At 40.8% G+C, this 22,415-nt stretch overlaps 1 protein-coding gene across 1 annotated transcript in view; it reads right to left on the bottom strand.

Annotated features, from left to right (window-relative positions):
* The window catches only part of NAALADL2 (N-acetylated alpha-linked acidic dipeptidase like 2), a 547,525-nt gene that overhangs the window by 385,547 nt on the left and 139,563 nt on the right, over positions 1–22,415 (bottom strand). The gene's annotated exons all lie outside the window — the stretch shown is intronic.

Below are 22,415 nucleotides of genomic sequence, written 5' to 3'. Positions count from 1 at the left end.
TTATAAAAGCAAAACAAACTCATTCACTGCTCTTCCTGCTGACTGTGTTCTATTGGGCAGTAGACGGCACTAAGGTTTGGTGCTTTTAGAATAACGCTTTGAAGGCAACAACACAGTCCATATATTGTAGATACCAACAGTGCATTTAGATATTTATATTTGGTTTAATGTTATGTTTCTAAATGCAATACATAATGCAGAATATACTGTATAAAACCTCAGGCACATCTATATATCATCCGGGGAACTGCATAATATTAATTGGTTGATTAATATTTTACTTTCATTTACAGAGAAGAGCCAAGGAATATTTCACTACTTGGTTAGCATGCCTTTAAGTAAATCAATACAGGAAAATGAACTTATTTATCTTACTTATTAGAAAAACAGTCACAAGTCAGCAATGATAAAAGAAATGAACATAAAAAGTTGCCTCGGTGGAGAAAATCCTTTTGAAAGCCATAAATATTAAAGATGTTATAAAAAAAACCTTAGTTGTGTAAGTTCTTTATAAACTATCAACATTAATCCTCCACTTCCAAGTTCCCCTGGAAATCCAGAAATTCAAACTATATTAAGCCTGCACTGTTTTCATGACTGAAACATTACACTGGGAGTTCTCAAGAGTGCCTTTTCACTCAATGTGCTATACAGTGTACATTCATAGTGAACATTGTGTTAGTGACTTATATGACACAGAACAGCTGCAGTGTCTGTGTAATTTGGGTGAAGTATAATTGCAGGAAAGAGATGAATAAGTCAACGGGAAAGAGATGAATAAGTCAACAATTGCTAGTTTTAGTTCCTAAATTCCTTACTTTTTCATTGTTTCCATTCAGCACACTGATAAATCAGGGCTTTGGCACCCTGTCTGACCTTCTAAATATCTTGTTTCACTAAAATGAAATAGTAGAAAGAGCTACCTGGAGAACGTCTGGAGCTAAAGTGCTTGATGACACCAGAGATGGCAGTTGTATTAGTTTGGCAATCACAGAGCACTACAGAGTCACTCATTCACTCGGTGAGAAAACATCCTCCGCACAATAACACCAGTATGCTATTAGGCCCAGAAGCATTAATCCACAGTTATGCCCAAACCTTGTCTGCAAGGAAGGAGTGGAAAATGAGAAAAAACTGCCAGATGTATTGCCATGAAGATGGTCTATGCAGTGATTAGGAAAGGAGGGATTCAGTATCAGAGCAAGGACATGCTGAGGATATTAAGAAAGCTCTGTTAGTAACAATGACCCCCAAAACAGGTAATGGGCAGCAAAAGTACTAAACTCATTCTTGTGATTCACTAGGTCAGTTTCCTTCTTTCACCAGCAATTCTTTGGGGGGAGTTGAAAGAAAATATCTTTCAGAACCTTATATGTGCTAGAAGCAAATGCAGTTCTGCCAACATAGGTTCACCGAAAAAGATTTAGCACCACTTTAAGTTTCTAAGAGTCCATTGAACTGACATCTAGGAAACATAAACATGCAATAGTATAGTTAGAAGATGATAGGGAAAGAAACACAGTAAAGCTGGTAACACATCAATTACAGCTACACCCGAGTTTTATTTTAAAAGACAAAACTTTTAGTAAAAGCTTTCAGTAGTCCAAAAACACCATCAAAATGCAACACCATACTGTGACAGGTTCCCCCCACTTGGAACTGAGGTACCACTGAGCCCCCGCGACCCACCAGCCTGGGCTCCCTTTTACACTGTACTTCTGTGACAAGCTGCAAAACCCTCTCTAGCCTGCACTTTTACCAGCATACATACAGTTAGGGGCATACCCAGCTGCAGTTTCATGCAGGCAGGCTCTCTGGTAAGCCCCTGCATGGGAAGACTCCACCTAAGGCACCTTCCAGCTTCTCCCAAAATTATACTGTCATGCACCACACAGGGAACTGTGCAGAGTAAGCTCATCAAATTCGCCCCCTCCCTCAAGGAGGAAAGGAATATGCAACAGCCTTTTGCCCCAAGTTATGATTCCCACACACCCGTTTAGCTAGAGCAAAAATAAGTTTATTAACTACAAAAGATAGACTTTAAGTGATTATAAGGGATAGCAAATAAATCAAAAGCAGATTACCTAGCAAATAAACAAAAAACGCAAACTCAGCTTAATATACTAAACCGATACGGTGAGAATCTGCTATTCATAACCAAAGTGATGATACAAGCAGGCTGCAGATTCTTAAGGGGCAAGCTGCACTTGCTTATAGTTTGGAATCCCCAGATGTTCCATTCACACGCTAAAAATCCCTTTAGCCTGGGTCCAGCACTTCTCCCAGTTCAGCCTTTGTTCCTCAGGTGTTTCCAGGAGTCTTCCTGGGTGGTCAGTGAAGAACCAAGATGATGTCACTCCCCTGCCTTATATAGCTTTTGCATATGGTGGGGACCCTTTGTTTCAAAGCTTGGCTCCCATGCCAGTCTGTAGAAAAATACTGACATCCCAAGATGTAGTCCAGCACCAGGTGACCTGGTCATATATCCCCGTAGAGTCATAGTAGCCATCTCCCACTGGCTGTTTATCTCCCAGGTGGTAGATAAACTTCTCCTAAGGCCTATTGTTTCTTCTTAATGGCTCATTAACCTAAATGGGTCCTTCCCAGCCAGCAATCTAGACTGAGAGCATTTTGCCGAGCGGGCATTGCACAGGAATAGCTACATGTGAAATAGATACATAGTCAATATACATAACTTTGGATTCAAAAATTATTCAGGCATACAAATAGGATAATCATATTCAGCAAACCATAACCTTTCCACTGACAACTCACCTCACATAAAATACATTATAATTTTGATATAATTATATCATACTAATATCACTATGAAGAATATGGGGTGCAGTGTCACACATACAATGAATTAAAAGACTAACAATGAAATGAAGGAAGCATTCAGATACCACAGTGATGAGCACAGTATAAGAAGCTACATAGAACAGAGAATAGTAGGAGCTCAGTCTGGCATGATCTTGTGCAACATCTTTGTGAGTATAGCAGGAAGTGTAAAGAGTAAATAGAAATTTCTCTTCTCGCCTACTAATTCCTTTTCTCTGGTGACAGCACGGTTGACAGCTGTGATTAATGAGAGATCTTTGCACTTACCAGTGCTTGCAGGCAGTATGTAATGTGAAAAGAAAGCCAGTCTGAGGATACCTGGCCAGATTACTCTTTCAAAGCTTAGTAACAGAAAAATAAATATTTTAAATATAATGGAACCATTAACAATTACATAAAACATCATAGCCTTGATTCTCCACCTCATTACACCAGTGTAACGTCACTGAATTCAATGGATTTACACTGGCATAAAAGTAGTGTAATGGAGAATCAACCCCCTAATGATTTACGTATGGAGAACATAATTCCTATCAACAGCAGGAATAATGAAAAAAATACTAGGGCAGACAAACTGTGACCCAGTTTGGCAGTAACTGATGAAGAATATGATTAAAATAGCTGTTAAAGAAGTTTAATCAGCAAAAGACATAATATCCACTCACATGGATGGGGATCACTCTGCCAGTCATGCATTCATCAGAGAAACAAAAATGACAAAACATTCCCCTTTCTCTGACAAGTGGCTGGGTGTCTTCACTGATGGAAAGTTACAAGCTGTGCAGAGTTGAGTCCTGGGAGGGTAATTAATGCAAGACAACAAATTTTTCCAAGTCTACCAGGTGGACCTCAATAAGGCCACGGGATTTTATATATATATAAAGAACGTGTGTGTGTACACACGCATATTTATACATACATGTATGTGTATATGTATGTGTATATGTACATGTACGTGTGTGTGTAAGTCTTAGAAAATGATTGCTCCTGAAGGCATTATTGCCCACTCCACTAAGTCAATGAGTACCTTGTGGGCTGAGAACAGGGGAGTCTGGTCCTTAAAGGACATTGACAAGGTAGCCATTGGGATGGATATTTGCGAACTGATCTCCAACCATCTGTTCAATTCACACTTCAGTTTACAAGCCTCATGAAGAAAGGTGAACAGTTGGGGCAAGGTGAGAAAGAATTTATTCTTAAATGGGAGAAAATCTATAGAAGGACTGAACCACCTCCTTTGTTTCAAGTGACAAAAACAACCAACTGCGAAAACACTAGAGAGATTTTTTTTTTACTCAAAGTGAATTGGCTCCCATGTAACAGGCACACATACCAATCAAGTCTGTAACAGGGATAAACCAAAGTCTGCTTTATTCCTTATTGGTTTCTTGTAATCATTCGGGCTCTGCTCATGAGGCCCTTGATGCAAAATAAAATTAGATCTATAAAATAGGATGATTAATCTGTGTTAGAAGAAGAAGAACCATCAGGGTTATGATGAGACGAGAGGCCCAACCGGGAATCTTAGATCCAAACACTTCCCATTATCTTTGGAAAAGTTCAGATCCATAAATATGCTTCTGCACTGGGGCTCATCTCTCACAACAAAGAGCTCAATTGTGTCATTTAGGCACTGATCTGGTTTGGAGCCATGTCACCCCTGGGGAAGATCAGAAAAGCAGAATACCTCACCAAGCTCCCTGGGAACACAAGTACTGCTAAGCTCTTTCATAGGGTGCAGCTTACTTCCCCTGCTGCACCAGGCTTCACTGCAGGCCTGTGCAACGGTGGTGTGTGGCAATGGCTTCTCTCTGCCTCCTTGGGTGCACCGTGTCCACCCAGGGTTAGCAGAAATTGAGCAGCCCTGAGTTTCAGGCAGAATTGACCTCCCTGTATCTTCCCCACACTGTGTACTCGTATAAAGGCCAGGGAAAATCTGGCCCAGGCACAGCATGATCCCTAGCACCATACTGAGGCGTTGGTCCAGTAATTATTAGGGGAAGAGGGCAACTTGCTAAAGCATCACTTTTGTATACTTATCTCTGTCTCACAGGTCTGACAATCAGCCACATTTCTGACCTAGCCTTACTCTACCCACCTGGTGAGGCCCGACAGAATCACAGCACAAGGTAGCACTGACTGTAGAATTCCGTAACCCACCTACGACAGATGGAATAATGTCTCCTTGCCAGAAGGAGACAGTTTTGATTTTGATACTTTTCAAAGAGACAAGTTTGAAAATGACACAATAAAACAAAACAGCCTACTGTATGCAGCCCAAGGTCAAGATGTTTCAGAGCAGCCCAAGTAATTGATGAAAAAACAATACTCAATAAGAGGTGAAATGTTCTTGGTAACAAGTAGAACTGTATGAAACTTTGCAGTTTCACGTTGCGAGGGCTCACAGAAATGTTTTCTATGTTGTGAGGATATTATTTTGTAAGTAAAGTGAAATAGTCACAAGGTCAAAAAGCAGATGATGAGAGAAATATTTAGGCCCTATTCTTGGGTTCCTTTATTTTTGGGTAACAGCCTGAACAAGATGGGCCTGGTTTTCAAAGGTGCTAAAAACCTGTAGCTCCAACAGAAGCTGCAAATGCTCAGCACATCTGGTAATAAAACCCTAAATACCTCAAACTGGATGCCTAAAAACGGAGGCACCAGGAACGAATATACTCTTTAGAAATGTGAGTTATATACACCCAGATCTCGAGTGGTCTCCATGAAATTTAGGATTTAGTGGGTTGGTTCCCCATTGGGAGAGAAATTAATGAGACAGTGAATCAGGAAATTTCTTCTTTGACTATTTCATTGAAGCCTAATCTTCTTCACAAAGAGAGCAAACACAAGAGTACAGTTTCACAGAATCAATTCTAATTGCAGAACTCCAAGTGGAGCACCCCATACACTCAGTAAGTATTGTGAAATTGAGCTTTTTGTTCTTAATTGGAATGAAACCAAATTTCAAAATATCAAAATCCTCCACAACATAGAGTGGGTTGTGTAATGGGTGAGTATGTACTAGACCTAAGTATGTAATAGCCCCTTAAGAAAGTTCAGCACTGTGGAGTGAGAAAAGATTGAACACAACTGCACAGGCAAAATGACCGAGCAAAAGACTAGCCTGTTTAAGGTGAAGTAGGCAGTGAAGGATCTTTGGTATTGAGGCCTGGGCTAAGTCTAGGCCATTTCAACTGCCTAATATCAAGAAACAGTTCGACTTATGTCCTAGATGCTTTTCTGTTTTGTGTCAGTATTTCCTGGACTTGTAGAAAGCTTTATCCATCTCTGATGCTCAGCCATGCCATCAAGTGCAGTGACATTAGGTCTGGAGTATCCGACCATGATGCTGGGAGAACAGGCCTTGGTGGGCAGGGAGCTGGATTGGAGGCTGAATAGACATCTGCAGCAGATATGTAAGCCAGGACTGGCCAATATGGAGCCACCAGAATGATCATGGCTTTGTCTCTCATGATGTTTGAAATCACCCTGGGACTGAGGAGATAGTATACAGCAAGTCTCTGTCCCACCACAGGAAGAAGACATCTGGTAATAACCCTGAACTGAGGCCTCATCTGCAGCTAAAGTTCTCACATTTTGCATTGTCCTTGGTGGGGAACTGAACAGAGGCAATATTGATTGTGTGATGGACTGTGAAAAGACCATTTGTATTTGGTCAGTGACTGCTTGCTCAGGAAGTCTGCTAAGACAGACTTTTCTTCTGGCTTCACCAATGTGCTGGGGTACCAAGAGTCAGCTCTAGTGAGGATTTTGTCAGTGCCTAGGGAACTGGTGCCAAAGCTAGTGCAGAGGGTTGATACCAGCTCTGTCAGTTCCATTGCTGAGGTAGTTGCCGAATTGGCTGCATGGACAACCCCAGCAACCCCAATAATCTGTAATGATTTTGATGAGGTTTTCTTCTCTGCCTTCCTCTCGCTGCTGGCCCATGCAGTGCGGTATCTGCTGAGAGGGGCACTCACTGAGGATGACCCTCGGGTTCCTGGGAGGGGGAATATCATGTTTGGTTCTACAGTGATGCTCACTGATTACTTGAGTAGATGTAGCTTGAACCTCATGTCCCTTGATGTGTGAGACTTCAACGAGAAGGACTTTCACACCACAGAGGATGTGACTCTTCCCCAAACAGAAAAGGTTTCAGCTATCCCCATCAACAAAGGGGATGAATCTGTTGCAGCTCAGATGAGACTTAAAATGTGAAGGTTTGGAATCTTCCAATACTGTTGACGTGAGCACCTAACCCTGTACTGGAGATATGCAGTGGGGGTCTCGCTCTGTCTCGTCTTTTTATTTGGGGTGGGGAGAATGTCCAAACTAAAAGAATTAATAAAATAAGGAAAGGGAAGAAGGATTTGTTCCAAATAAAAACAGCTTAGAATGAGTTTGAGGCTCAAGTTAAAAACAGCAGGTTGAACACTTACCAGATTCTATCCTGCTGCCACAGACAGTAAAAGGACGCCGAGGGAGGGTCATGGTTGCTCCACCCTTTATATCCTCACACAGGAGCACAAGGAAGCATAGGATGTATTCACAGCCCCAATGGACACTTCTATAAAAACAATCTGATCTCCAATGCTTGCAGCACAGGTGCAACTACAATGGGATCCACACTGACATATACTCAAAGAAGAAAACTTTTTGAACTGCTTATTTTGTTAAAAAAAATAAAAGCTGCTACCACTGGTATTTCCTTCTGTAAATTTATACTCTTTCATACTGCTAAAACACAGGAATATTGCTTATTTATTCAATGATTAATTTACATAGACAGAAAATATATGGTTATCTGCAGCTTGTATTGTTCAACTTAATTTATAATACATAAATCTGCTAATATATACAAGAATTATATTCAGAGACTGTTGTAAAATTCAGTCATATTTTATCATGCCTTTCCCACTGACATTATCACTCCAGATCATCCTGCCCTCTGTAAAATTCACAAAGCAATCAAATACCATGTAATATCCCTCAGCATAAAAAGCCCAGATGGTTTGAGCTAGAAGATTGAAGTACGTTAATGAACAAGAGGCATGGGCATAATACGCAACTTTGCCCCCCGCCCTTCAATAAAAGGGATGAAAAAACTAAATCAAGAAACAGATTTCCATGTGTTTTTAGTCAAACTGAAGGAGTTCCAATTAAAAATAAAATGCCTGAAGTGTTAAAATGGTAACACCCCAAGAGACTGAAACCAACATCAGCAGACATGGTGAGAAGCATAGCTGCCCTTTTAAGTGAGGGTGTGTGGCCACCATTTATTATGCAATTTGTTCACAAGTAATGGGTACTGTTGGATCCCCAGTTAGACAATCATGTAACAGTAATGACCAGGATATATGTCTGTGACCATTTTCTCTAATGTGGACTTTGCCAATATGATCCATGCCTTTATCATATTAGACTATAACTACTACCACACTGCACCCTACATAGCACTATGGCTTGACACAGTTGCTGACAGGATATTTGCATTAGACGTAGAAATCACTCCTCTCTTCTGCTGGTTCTAATTAGTCCATACCTTTTGATCTTTAGGTCAAGATACAAAGCCCATGTGTTCCACAGGCACTTGGAGAGGGAGGGCTGGAATTTATGCACCAGGGTCTGCAGCTGGAGTGGGGTTTTAAAAATATTGTTTCCTGAGTTTTTGGGGGAGGCTGCTGTATCTATTTTTGTATTTGGAATATATGGCAAAGGTGCATAGAGCTTTGGATAAGTGCTTTCCTTAACATTTACACAAATCTAAACGAAGAAAGAAATCTGTTCAAGGTAAAACATGTATCAGACAGTGCTTCCTTTAGTCCAGTAGCTCTCAACCTTTCCAGATGACTGTACCCCTTTCAGGAGTCTGATTTGTCTTGTGTACCCCCAAGTTTCACCTCACTTAAAAACTACCTTCTTACAAAAATCAGACATAAATATACAAGTGTCAGAGCACCCTATTACTGAAAAATTGCTGACTTTCTCATTTTTACCATACAATTATAAAAAAAATCAATTGGAATATTAATATTGTACTTACAGTTCAGTGTATAGTACATAGAACAGTATAAACAAGTCATTGTCTGTATGAAATTTTTGTTTGTACTGAGCTCACTAGTGCTTTTTATGTAGCCTGTTGTAAAACTAGGCAAATATCTAGATGGGTTGATGGACCCCCTAGGGGTTCTCAAACTGGGAGTCGGGACCCCTCAGGGGTCACAAGGTTATTACACAGGGAGTCAGGAGCTGTCAGCCTCCACCCAAACCCCACTTTGCCTCCAGCATTTATAATGGTGTTAAATATATATTAAAAAGTGGTTTTAATTTATAAGGGAGGATCGCACTCAGAGGCTTGCTATGTGAAAGGCGTCACCAGTACAAAAGTTTGCGAACCCCTGCCCTAGAAGATCTCTGTGTACCCCCAGGTTGAGAACCACTGCTCTAGTCAATAGGAACTCAGCTGTGGAACACTGCAAGCAGCTCATCATTTTGGATGAGATACTATGCATGTGTTTCATATCTCCACAGTTTATAACATCAGTATTTCAATAATTACAGTATTAAATGGACTTCAAGAGAGTTTTTTCCTGAGTAAGGACTGCAGGATAAGATTCCTTTACTAAAGGAGGTTTGGTTCTTTCAAGGTGGGAGGGATAGCTCAGTGGTTTGAGCATTGGCCTGCTAAACCCAAGGTGGTGAGTTCAATCCTTGAGGGGGCTACTTAGGGATCTAGGGTGAAATCAGTACTTGGTCCTGCTAATGAAAGCAGGGGGCTAGACTCAATGACCTTTCAAGGTCCCTTCCAGTTCTAGGAGCTAGGATATCTCCATTTATTTATTTAATTTAAGGTGCTGACTATTCTGGCCCTAAACCAGCAACACACTTAAGCATGTGTTTAATCTTAGGCAAATAAGTAGATCCACTGAAGTCAACTAAGACTGCTCACATACTTAAAGTTGTGTGTGTGTCAGTGCTCTACTAGATTGGGGCCAGAATGCTGAGATCCTTGCAGGCCTGAGCCCTAAATCTCTACTGAGAGGTAATCTCTGTTAAATATTACTCTTAAACAAAGCTCCATTGAATTTGATTTCAGGTTTTAAAGTTCATGTTATACTTGCTCATTTAATATTAACACTATTAAGCCTTAGCCTAATTGCTCCAGCAAATTGTTTTTACTCACATGCATGGTCCTATATACTTCACGGGGACTATTCCCATAGTATGGACTGTTTGTGTGAGTAAAACTGTGCAGAGTTTGGCCCAATGGTATTTATCAAACAGATTGTTATGACTGGATAGACGAACAGCATACAATACAATACCGCAGTTCTATAACTAGAACATTTTATAGGTCTTCATTCCACAAGGAAAATTGAGCTTGCTTTGTATTTAATTACCACATCCTGTGATAAAACACAATTCCACTATAAGCAAAAAATGTAAATGTCCTACTTACAACACAGAATAAGGAAACTTTTAGGGTTTGAAATACATGTGAACATTTTAACTCTGCACACAAACTTGGCAGCCAGTTCTCTGAATTATTTAAGCAAGGTTTTGGCCCAGATGCTGGCCCACACTAGGCTCTTAGATGTCACTCAACCCCCTTACTTCTGACCCCTAAGGTATACAGCAGTTTTTTGTTCATCTGATTTTGGATGGGCTGGGGTTTGTTACCACTTTCCAGCTGTTACATTTTAGACCAGCCCAGGATAATAGTGGGGGAAATAGTGTTAAGCCGCCACCACCAAACACTGCACACCATTGGTTTTCTTTATTTGGATGGGGAAGGAGGAGCACTAGATCAAAACTGAACTGGGGTGGATTAATCAAGTCCCAACTAAAAAAACTACATCATTTTGTTAAGCCTCATCACCCTCCCTTTTGAATCTTTCACTCACTGACTCCGCTTTCTCAGCGTATCCAGTTCAAGTTTCTTGTCCTAAACTTCAAGATCCCTCAAAGTTCTTCACCCTTCTCTGATTGTGTTGCTATCACATTGCCCACTTCTGCCTCCAACCCATCAATGTCCTCAGCCACAACAGGGCACTTGTTCACGTATCCCATGAACGTCTTCACGCTTTCTTCCAGGCCACCCTTAACATATTGAACATTGTCCTTAGAATGACCCACAAGTATGCTGCCCACCTCCACCTTCAAATGCTTTTCCAGGACCCACTTCTGCAGTGACAACTATAGAAATCAGTGAACAATGGCTAGGCTGAGAGAAAGCTGGGAAAAATCTATAATATTAATAAACCAGAAGTTATAAATATCAGATACAGTATTGCTAACTCTGAGCATTTAAAAATCATGCATCAGGCCTCAAAAACATCATAACATTGACTTAGAAAACTATGGGATTTTTAGAAATAATAGATGCCAGGTTCTATTTAGTTGCCATCCTGTAGGATTCATGTTTCCAACACTTTCTCTGCAATTATGGGGGCTAGAAACTTTTTTTTAAGGAAATCTGAGATTCTCACAGCATATATGTCTCCAGTAGCTGGGACTTGAAAGAAAAATATCTATTGATGTGAGACTTGTGATAAAATTGTGAGAGTTGGCAACACTTCTATATGTATACAAAAATGCACACATGAACAGATAGATAAATAGCATATATTTGATGTTCACAACCTACTACAGTCTTTGAAGTCTCTGTGCCATTAAAGTACAGAAAGCAGCCTGGTTAATTCTAATAATTCACTTAGAAATGAGTATCTTGCATGCCTGAATGTTATCTTCACTTTGCAAGATCCTCTTCTCTTCCCCTACCCATCTCCAAGCCTGAGTCTTATGAGACCCAGTAGAAGGAAAGGAGGAGGAAATTTATGTCCAAGGAGGTCCCTAAAAGAACTTCATCTTCAAAGAAAATAAAGCTCAGGACCCTGAGTAGGGACACCCAATTTACTCACTGCAGCATTTAATCATGCTGCCACTCACACATACAACATAAACCGCCCTTCGCATGAGGATGCCAGATACAGCCATTTGCAAAAAAACCCCAAAACAATCAATAAAATTTTTTTAAATGAGATTATGAGCGGTAACATGCAAACAGGTCATCGTGAGAGCTGATTTATACTTAGCTAAAGAGACAAAGGGACAAACATTCCAGGAAACTTGTGTGTACAAAAATATACGAATGCAACCAATATAGCAAAATAAAATAAAATACACAGATTTGTACATACAAAAGAATTAATCGTGTGTGAAAAGGAGGAGGTTTTCACAGGTACTACAGATTTATGGGTACTACAGGTTCAAAAACATTTTACATATCAACATTTTTGAGCTCTCAATCTCTCCCAATTAATCTAATCTGCAATGTATGTACATGCCATAGAAAAGGAACAAAGTACATCTTATCTGTCTCCTATTTACTATGGTATTAGTTTCTGCAGCAGCATCCACAGACTTTGATGCCTTACACTGTCACCCTTGCAATGCCATTTTCCTTGGCCAAGGCAAAGGATGTACTTCAAAGACTTCTTCCTCTGCAGCAAAGTTTATACTAATGTGAAAATATGGTACTTATACAATTTCTTAAGTATGGTATGGCAAACAAGAAGAAAGATACACTGTGATCACTGCGACAAGTAGGTTCTTAGCACATTTGTCCATTAAGGTAAGGCATGTAATTTTCTTCATTTATTCTATATGTCTTCCATGTATTTCATTTTTTAAGGTTCTTGGGCACTGTCTCAGTGTCCCATTCTTAGCCGAGCACATGCCAAATCTGGGGGCCGGCAGTGGAGAACCAAAGTCCAAGAATCCGCTGCAGACCTCTTCGCTCAACAACTGCAATGGCGGTGGGGACCCCATGCTGAAAGCGCTCGGGAGCGAGCAGGACCGCTGTGCCAAGGACCCCAACCGCCATGACGAGAACATGAGGCCTTCTGCTCATACCCACTCGGACAGGCTGAAAAGGGGCGACTCCACCATGACCCCGGGAGGCGCTTTGCACATCTCCTGCAGCTGCCCCTCCCCACACCCTTTCCAGCCAGGGAAAATGACGCCCTCCTCTGCGTTCCCGCCCCAGTCTGTCCATTCCAGCATGTACACAATGAGAGCCAATAAAGTCTCTGTAAACTTCAAAATTTATCTGATGTCAAAAGCAGCAGGTCTAATGCATCACACGTTTATGTGATCAACCAAGTTGCTGGAAGTTAATTTGACATTAAAATGATAAACATGGTTAGTAAAGGAGAGAAAGACCTACAGTAGTCAGATGCACTAGGCTAATTAATCTCTGATCTGTCATAAAGATTCCTTAAAACTGGAATTCTAGCATCACCTGAATCAGCAGATTTGGACTCACCTGGCAACCCACATAGCTCACTATATGATAAACAGGAGTAGGACAAGGTCAAGTGGTTAAGTGGATTAAAGTTTATCTTTTCTCCTTTGAGATCCTGGTAGGAATCCAGTCTGAAATTGGTTTGTTGGGTCAATTCCCCAATGGACAGTTTATAGCATAAAAACATCCCATAACTGAATACTGCTATAAAAGGCAACATAATCAGTTTCTACTCTGGGGAAACTAAAGATTGATTTAGAAGTGACAAATATGTCTCTTTCTCACTGAAAGGGTGCTCTTTCTAGGTCATGTTAAGATCATTTGTGAGGCTGTGTGGGGAGGTTCTTATAATGCCTGCATAATAACCTGTAGTGGAATGTCATAAATAAAAGACTCAATTGTCAGTGCAGACATTCCTATAACCTTCACAAAATGCAAACTCTCTCTCCTCTAATCTAAACCACTACCTGTATCTAGCTGCACGCTGCACTGATAAATCTCAGCCACTGCACTTAATGGCTATTTTCAATTACAAAGCCAGGATTATCATTATTAGGAATTATGTTTCTCTGCCTTTATTTTTTTAAAATCTTTGGCCTAAAATGTAGATTTCTTGTGGTTGCATTTTTAAGATTTAAGATCATGGGGATTCAGGAGATACTCATGAAAAGATACTGGCTAGTGACTTTTACTTCAAAGTATTCCCCATGAATATTAGCCTAAATTTGCATTGATTCTCGTGTGATGTTTTTATGCATTGATTCTCAGTGAAGATTAGGAGACGGATCTTTTCTAGTATAAGTATCCTTGGGTGAAACTATGTATCAAAAGTGTTCACATCCTTATCTAATCAGGAAAAAATAGCATGTTACTTTTCTGACCAATCACCGCTAATCATCACAGCTTAAATTTCGAATTTCGAAAATCAGTTGCTTACAGCAAATTGCTCGTGATCAACTCAGAGAAGCTTAAACATAATTTTAAAGAATGTGCAGAATATATTAGAGTAGCAAATCCATTCAAGAAAATTGCAATCTATTTACAGAGAGATACCATGAATAGAAAGGCAAGGCTAAATTTGTTGGATAAGTTGTGCTCTGTGAATTATTCACTCACATCTTGTGACAAGTAATAAAATGCCTCAATTCTTTTCTGAAATACACATTCTTTTATAGTTACTGAAAATGCAAATCGTAGAGGAATTTGTGTGTGTGCAAAAAACTTAGTTTACTGCTTTCTCCAATCAAAGTAAGTGAGACATTCCAATTTATCACTGCTGTAGCAATTACATTTGTTACCCACAGTAGGCTCAATCCTGCTCGTATTGAAATCACTTTAAAGCACTGACTTCAGTGGAAATAGAAGTAGGCCCCAAAGGCCAACGGTGAAATTCCTACTTTAGGGGGACCAGGATTTCACCCCATACTCCACTGTGTGGAATGGAAGGAAGGCAGCAAAATAGTGCAGTCCGCTTTAAGCAGCCTGCTCCCACACATTGTGACCCAGAGACCAAAGAAGCTCCTCCATGCAAAAATCACTTGGTGGAGGCTCCATGAAAGGACAACAACTGCATGGCATCAATTCCCCTGAAAAATGGGAATTACCTGTGTAGAATAATACTGACCAATCGGTAATGTTGTATGTATGTTTCCTCTCCTGATTTAAGAACCCACCCTCAGGGTAAGCCTCAAGTGAAAAGGCCACGAAAACATGAGCACTTCAGGAGCCATGTTGCCATGAAGTGTGGGGTTGGGGAAAGTATGGAGACAAATGCATCTTCAGGGATGACCTTGGTCTCCAACAGGTGTCTTAACATCCACATGTATCTTGTTCTGCGGGATGAGGGAAGCAGATTCCATCCCCAATACAACTATTTGGAGGAAACTTTGCCACTGAAAATTTATTGGATGTCTTAACCCTTACACGTTTTTTGTGCAGAGGGGGCAACCTAAACCTGAACATATTTCCTTGTGACTCAGAAAAACCAATTTCTCTTATACCCCTATTAGGGCACTTCCTCATTATTCAGCAATGTTTCCAAAATAAATCAGACACATAGCAAAGAAATGGTGAAAAAATGATTACATTTAAAAACTATATATTTTTTTTACAAGGGACAAGAAATAAAATCACCAGACTTTTCTGAGGATTTAATTATTATTACTTATTAACCTTTGGTGCTAGCAAGTCGAGGCTATTGTATGACTGTTGTATCGTTACTGCTAACAACAGTTAACTACTGTTCCTTTACTGTACCTGCTGTGCTGCTGGCACTCATTTTAAATCCCACTGAAATCAGTGGAAGGTTAGAGCACACTTGGGTAGGTTAATTCTACTTCAGTGTATCTAGAATGTTTGGAATCAATGGTTAATATAGTACATAAATCTTGTCAACTCCAGTGAGTTATCAGACATACAAAAACCTGTGAGACAATTCTTATGACATATATAGCAACATTTCCCAGTTACAAATTCTTCTTGTCCAACACAGAATTTAGACCTTGTGACAGAGTGCTGAAAGCAAGCAGCTGACCCAGCACTCTGGTCACTTAGTTTTGCCCCAGAGAAACCCTGATTGAGGGACCAAAAACTTAATTACCTAATCAGACTATGGGCAAATGAGCTAAGGGGCTAATTATCCCATCAGCTGAGAAGGTAGTTAAAAAGCACAGGAAGGAAGTGCAGAAGAGAGGGGCTAGTATTGCCTAGGGGAAGCTAGGTCTCTGGCTGGTGAGATTGCTTCTGCTTCCTCTCCCTGGAGAAAGGGCTGCGGATTGAATGACATTGTGGGTAGAAGTGTTGCACGGGGATTGTGATGGTCGTAACAGAAATAAAAACTCTCAGAGGTGTTGACAATCCAAAGATGTCCAAGACTGTTTGTGAGGAACTCCAGGGCAGGAGATGAGCGTCCCCAATTACAGGCCCTGATTTAGCAACATACTTAAACACGTGCCTCAATTTAAGCAACTGAGTATTGACTACTGAAGTCAATAAGACTACTAAAATGGTTTAAAATAGTCACATGCTAAAGACCCATGCTGAATTAAACATTTAGTGACATCACTTTGAAGAACAAGTAGCTAGCCTCACCAGGAAAGATGTTCATAAAATGCAGCTACAGTAGGCCTTAAGATATTACTGTAGGAGTGGATTTCGTAAATTTGCTAAGGTGTCAGATTTTAAAACTGAAATTTAACAAACTAGATTTGCCAATCTGATGAGTATTATAGCCAATATTAGAATGGACTCTAATACAATAACCCCTTCTCTATTGAATCCAGGAAGCAACAGCCTACTAATTTAACACTAAGTTCTTTCCAGGTCAACTTTTATCTTGAACAGCATTTCTTAAATCAGGACACTCAGCAGAAATGCTAAGTTCCTGTTCTGTTAGTGGGCCATGCAATGGTGAGGTATTCCATACTATGCAACATGACACAGAGGATCTGTCTTTGCAGGCCTTGTTGCCATGAGGATGAACGCAGTGGGCATGCTGAAAGTGTGGCGAGTGGGTTTTTATGAAGAGCAAAAAGACCAAAACTTCATGATGGAGAGGAGTAGAATCTCACTCCTTTCCAATATCATTCAATATCTGATCAGCTATATGGTTTTTAAAGCCCTGGGTTACATATATATTGAGGCTAAGAATTTATTCCATCTGCTGTGCTATACTTCAAAGCAATTTCCTCACAGCAGCTTGACTTCGCTCCATTTATCAGGAGTTGGCACATAGACAGTAGATTGGATGCTTGCATTTACTACTCATTTCCTTTTTAAAAGCTTGGTAAGTAGAAAATTATGTCTGGATTCAAAATCTCCAAAACCTCCAAAATCTGCACAAAGCCTCAGAACCCTCCAAAATCAAGTTTTAGTATTTGAGGCATCCTCCAATTTTGAATAGAAGCCGCATACATTTTTATTCAGTGTAGCCCTTAGCAGATATAATACATTGTAGGAGGTGGTGCAGGAGGTCACCCATCTTTAAGACAATAGTGATTCTTAACATGAACAGGACTAATTTTTCAAAGGATAAATTTAGTACATACAGTTAATGTGCAATTAAACAACTAATTGAGCATGCAAATACAGAGAACTATTTTCTTAAGTGAAAATTAAATACTGACTGCTATTGAAAATAACCAACTATTTGCCCAGGTGCATGGCTTACTCAGAACTCAGGGTACAGTCCCGCAGAGAGAAATTCCAGGCACTCAGTAGAGACCCAAAGGCACCTATTTCGGTCAGGCCTTCCGTTTGGAGCCCAACTATCCATGCAAAACAGTACCAGGTTTTCAAAACATTCAGGGAAAAACTGTTGCATCAGAACTACAGTGGTCAGTATCTTCTTTTGCTCATTAACTTAGTCATTCCCTTCTTTGCCCTTCTAATAACTTGTTTCTCCCTCCATTTAAACCACTACCAGATTTTGAAACCAAAGAGGAAGTAAGCAGCAAATGACAGTAGATTTTTATTGATTAAACTAACATTTTGGTTTCAAATATTGATGAGTTGTTTCTACGATGATTTTTTTCTACAATTCCGTTTCCAACTCCTGCCAGATATTAACTGCACTTTGTCAATACCAAGCTTGTTCTTTCACAAGAATCTCATTGGTTCCCATCCAATGGGAGCTACAGAGCCGGTGCTCAGGGCAGGGGCAGCGCAAGGGGCCCCCATGGCCGCCCCAATGCCTAGGAGCCCGAGAGACATGTCGCCGCTTCTTGGGAGCCATGCGGGAGCCGGATAGGAAGCCAGCCAGCCCTATGCCAAATGGACTTTTAGTGGTCCAGTCAGCAGTGCTGACCAGAGCTGCCAGGGTTCCCTTTCAACCGGGTGTTCCGATTGAAAACCAGACACCTGGCAACCCAATTCCTCCGGAGAGGCAGAACGCATTCAAATGTCTCCCCTATCAGCTTTCAATGGTATTTCCTGTGCTTACTCCCATTCAAGCTAAGTAGAAAAATATCTAGTGTCCTAACTCAGAGATTTTAGAATGCTATTTCCTCAATTACGTTGTGCTAACCATAAAAGTGAGGAGGGGAGGGAGAGACAAACAAATGTTTTTAAAAAATGGATATTAACATAATGTATTGAAGTTAAAAATTAAGACATTTCCCAGTGTAAATATTAAAAATGGGCATTTTTTGAAAACACAAAGGATTTTTAATATTTACTATCTAGTAAAACCTAATTCATAAGTGCCTGCCAATAACCCTTGCATAAATGCACAGTTAAAAAGCAATTATGTTACTATTTATGAAGACAGTAAATTATTAAAATAAATATAGATATTTCTGCAATAAAATAACATTTCATGTAATGTATTTTTTAAAATATGTTAAACTGTGAACATTTTTAAGCTAGAGTGGTTGGGTCCTCGGGGCTATTAAAAGTTAATTTAGGACTGAAGTTATGCTTTATATTGAATCCCAATTCCAAATGATTAAATCATGATTGGTATCTATGAGATTCCTGATAAAGTGAATCAGGCCTTTAGTGCTTCTGAAGCACAGAAATAAGTTTGCATGTTGTGATTACTGTCTCATTCTCACCTGACCTAGAGGGCAAGATTGCTGCTTGTTTCATGTGTCCATTCCGGTTGAAACAGGGGGTATATAAATTACATGGGCCATGTACCTTGAACTTCACACCACTGTGGGGAGAGCAGGGCTGCTACTACCCTCCTGTCTAGGTCAACATGCAGTGCTCAGAATCTCTCCCCACCCACCACCTCCAAATGCACCCAATAGGGCACAGTGAGTTTGTGCAGAGGGCAAGTAATCTGCTACTGTTACAGTAAGGGAACAAACAGGAAATGAACTGTGACTCTGAGTCACAATTCATTCCCAGGAGCAGGGCAGCTATGCCAGCCCCTTACTTAGGGCAGACTGTGAAAACATAAACTGGCCCTAAAGCATTTATCTTTTTGTCATCCTGCATTTTATAGCATCAGATTAGGAAATTTCTATCTTTGAACTGAATAGATGAGTCTGAATACTGTCTCTTGAGTAGGTACGTTTAATCACCAAATGGTTTACTGGTCACCTATAGTGAAATTCATCACCTTTCCTCTATAGTGAAATTCATCACCCTTCCTCACATAAAGATCAAGTGATCCAGCTTATGGATTTCTATATCTATGGGAGATGGAGGGTAGATTCAACAGGAAGGTCAAAGTTCAACAACACAGCTCCTCTACAGCCACTACTCCAGCTGCATCCCCCATTCTGGATCTAAACAAAATGTAGGGCCAGATTCTGCAAATGTTACTCACACTGAGTAGCCTTTACTCATGCGAGTAGTCACACTGAAGTCAATGGACATCTACAGAATCCAGCCCAAGGTTAGTTTCATAGTTCTTTCCTTTCTCCTTCTGCTGCTGGCTCCCCATCCCGTAAACTGTCTTCAATAGACCCATATAAAATACTAAGATGGGATCAAACCAAAAGACTCTATCCAAACATCCCAAAATGGGTTTAGAATTTGTTCCCAGATGCAAATTTTGCAGTCTGCCAAATCTCTATAATGGACCACACAAACTCTGAAGAGGAGTGACACTTGCATTTTTTGTAACATTATCAATCTGGATCTGGAGCTGAATTTTGTGGTTGGCCAGAACGGCACAAATCAGTGCCATGGGCAGAACAAAAACTGCATATCCAAAGACCCAGAACACTGAAGGCTTCAAAAATCCAGATCTATATCCATATTTTACAAGTTCTATATAAATTGTCACCCAGTGTGTATTTGAATGAACAACTGTTTTCTGCTTTTTTGCTGAGTATGATCTATAAAACTAAGAAAATGTGCTTCTTGTGAACTCAGGCCTAGCTTTGCTAGTAGTAAAAATGTACTGTTGTCTTTTGGACTTTCTCCAGTGGACTCAATAAGGAGAGAAAGAGAGGAGGTAAAAAAAAAAAAAAACAATATGGGGGAGAGGAGGGGAATATGAAGGACAATGAAAAGATAGAGGAGATTGCAGTAAAGAGATACAGAGACAAACAGATTGACAAAGTAAAGCGGGGTCGGGGGGAAATCGAAAAATAAGGGGATAATTGTAAACTACAGGACACGGATGATGTCTCTGTATATACCTGCCATGGTAGCACTCCACTCTTGATTGGGACCTTTGGACACTACTGTAATATAAATACAATAGTTTTAATATAATCATGAGAGATTAAAGTTCATTAAATAGGGAAAATGTGAGTTAAATACAAAATTTAGGATGAAAAACAGGAAACAAGAAATTAGAATTACAGCTCTGCTTGGAATCAACTTTCTGTTTTAACATGCTGTAAAACAAAGTACATGGAAGAAAGAGAAGGAAAAAAGGCAAGGAGGAGGGGAGGGTCTGGAGAAACAGAAACGGAAGACTCAGTAAGTACATAAACACAAACAGAATGAAGAACAGTTTTAAAAAATTCAGGGGTGAAATCCAGGTTCTACTGAAATCAATTTTGCCAGGGATTTTAACGGGCCAGGATTTCATTGTTACTGGCATTTAACAATGAAATGCAGCATAAAATCTATGCGCGAGGCTGCTGCACATGTCAAATTCTGACAATGATTACTGACCTTTCATGTATGTAATGAGATTGGCTCTAAATAATTTAGATAAATAACTGAAATTATTCAGTTGAAAATGGCATTTTCATTGAGACAAAGATTGTTTCTATTCAAAAAATATTAAGCAGCTATTTTATGAACTGGTGTCCTGGTCTTCATTGTGATTTCTGTGGCCAGTGGAGCAGCTCTGGATTCTTTTAATTATAAAATCTGGAGATACTGGTCTTTTATAATTGCTTCTGTGAATTGGGCATGAAGTGTCTTGTTTAATTATTTACTGAGCAAGCAGAGTCTTTTGAAATACCAAACTAATGTAATTCTTATTTATAAAATATTCACAATAAAAAATAGAGTTTTTAACATCAAAAATATAACTCAATTTTTATATAATATTTGGATCTTAGTCGAGTCTCAGATGAAAATGAACAAACGTGTTTAATCTCTGTACTCTCCACCAATATCAGAGATGGAAGGAAGCAAACACACACACACACACACACACAGCCAGAGAGCAAGGAAGGAGGGGAACAGAAACTACACAATATGCTCATTCTGAGCTGGCAGTCGGCCTTTTATATGTCTCTTTAAAATGTCTTTCTGGTTGTCCGCTATATCAGAGGATGTGGCTGGCCTGCAGTGGAAGTGGAGAGCTAAAGTAAAGTACAGATGCTTTAGGCAGCATGCCCTCACACATTTGATGGCAGAAAACTCCGTAAAAGTTAATGATGTTTTCCTCTCTACAGTTCTTCCCTCCCTCGGAGGTAGTAAGAATGGGGAGGAAAGCTACAGAGCCAATGGCAGCATTGCCACGGGGCCAACTTGGGTATGTATAGCATATACAATTAAACCAGATAAAGCAAACAATAGTGAAGACCAAGAACTGTCTCATTTGCAGCCTGCCTGATAGGCCCCATCTGTTTATTCCTCCTGTGCTGTATTTTTATTGAAGATCACTTCACAATTTCAGTGTCTGTAGAGCACAGTCATAGCAAGTTAAGCAGCTCTGGATTTTGAAGGCAGCCCAGCGGGCTTGGGAAGATCCTCAAAAGCCTGAGGTTAAGCAGGCACAGGTTGCACTCAGCTTCACCTCAGGGCATGTTTAAGTCTCCAGCAGGCTAGGTACTAGATATGATGTCTGAGTCAGAGATTTCAGTCTAAGACGACATGCAAATTTCACACAGACAAGGCTCCAGCTACCCCTGCTCTCAGCCGCTTCTTTTCTTGGATTCATTCCCTCTCTCTCCTACAGATTCCTTCCCTCGCTGTAAGATTTACACCACCCAGGGAAAATATGGCACTCAACAGGCAACCTCTGATACTGCATTATACAGTTCAATAAAACAGATGGCATATCAAAACCAGGGCCGGCTCCAGGCACCAGGCACCCAAGCTGGTGCTTGGGGCAGCACCTGGAGGGGGGGGTGGCGTGGAGCTCTGGCCCCCGGGGAGAGCGGGGCCACAGCCGGGCTCGCCGCCCTCTCGCCGCCCTGCCCCCGGCGCTCTGGCCGCCGGGGGCGGGGGGGGAGAGCCGAGCCCCCGCCGGGGCTCGCCGCCCTGCCCCCGGTGCTCTGGCCACCGAGGGGAGAGCCGAGCCCCCGCCGGGGCTCGCCGCCCTGCCCCCGGCGCTCTGGCCGCCGAGGGGAGAGCCGAGCCCCCGCCGGGGCTCGCCACCCTCCTCCCAGGGCTCCGGCCGCCCCCC

The sequence above is a fragment of the Terrapene carolina genome, unplaced genomic scaffold (assembly GCF_002925995.2).
Source record: "Terrapene carolina triunguis isolate 2854851 unplaced genomic scaffold, T_m_triunguis-2.0 Scaffold88, whole genome shotgun sequence".
Lineage (NCBI taxonomy): Eukaryota > Metazoa > Chordata > Testudines > Emydidae > Terrapene > Terrapene triunguis.
Note: the sequence above shows the minus strand (reverse complement) of the source record. Positions and strands in the feature narration are given on the sequence as shown.